Source organism: Octopus bimaculoides, chromosome 24 (genome assembly GCF_001194135.2).
Source record: "Octopus bimaculoides isolate UCB-OBI-ISO-001 chromosome 24, ASM119413v2, whole genome shotgun sequence".
In the NCBI taxonomy this organism is placed as follows: Eukaryota; Metazoa; Mollusca; class Cephalopoda; order Octopoda; family Octopodidae; genus Octopus; species Octopus bimaculoides.
Genome location: NC_069004.1, coordinates 7,011,504 through 7,012,953, shown reverse-complemented (window position 1 = coordinate 7,012,953; position 1,450 = coordinate 7,011,504).

Genomic DNA, 1,450 nt, shown 5'->3' with positions numbered 1-1,450 from the left:
ATATATGTATACATATATATGTATGTATATCTATATATGTATATATATATATATATGTGTGTGTGTATATTTATATATATATATACATATAGATACGCACACACACATACATATATATTGTTTATATAATTATATTTATACATCTCTCTCTCTCTCTGTACACACACACACACACACACAGACATACACACACACATGTACATATACATATACGAACACACGTACACTCACACACTCGAATACAAAAGTGCACCTCTTCCCCCCCCCTCTCTCTCTCTCTATATATATATATATACGTAGATAAATAGATAGATAGATAGATAGATAGATAGATAGAGAGAGAGAGAGAGAGAGATAGAGAGATAGATAGATAGATAGATAGATACACACACATGTATAAATTTGTTTAAAAATTAATTACTTTTACCCTCAGCAGGTGTTACAATTATTTGCCTCTAACCTGTTTAAGCAATCTTGATTTGCTTTTTACGTTTTTTGTCCCGAAATTACCCATCATCATCATCATCGTCGTCGTCGTCGTCGTTGTTGTCTCATCAATATCATCGTCATCACCATCATCATCGTCATTTTTCATCATCATTGTTATTATTGCTCCTCTTCATCTTCTGTTTCTTCTTCTCATCGTTTATTATTGTTATTATTATTATTATTATTATTATTATTATTTTTATTATTATTATTATTTGTAGTAGTAATAGTATCATAGCTCATTAGTAATGTGAATATCTATAGTAAGATTGATACCTTCAATGAGATAATTTTCAGCGCAATTTGCCGTCATCACCACCACCACCACTACCAAAACCACCACCACCACCACCACCACCACCACCATCGCCACCACCACTATCGCCGACCGCGTCGACGTCGTAGATATCATCACCGTCCGCCATCATACTTCTCGCTCTCACTCTTTCTTGCACCTTCTCATCATTAGCATCATGATAGACGTTGTCATCAGAATCGCAAGGTGTGCTTCTGTATGTGTGTGTGTGTGTGAGTGTGAGTGTGAGTGGAGGATTAGAAGTACCTGTTCTGTGTATATCTATCAATCTATCTATCTATCTATCTATCTATCTATCTATCTATCTATATCTCATACGCACAAGTGCTTAAACGCACGCGTGCACACAAGCGCATACACACACACATACAGAGCGACTTGTCAATACTTGTATATAAGTTTTCATATAAATAGACATGTGTATCACACACTCATACATGCATAAACACACACACACACACACACACATAAAAATATAATTACACGCACACACACACATATATATATACATGCACACACATATATACTAATATATATATTGAGATGTATTTTCATATTTGTGCATGTGACTATACATATGTACATACGTACATGCATTCATGCATACATACATTTATATATATATATATATATATATATATATAT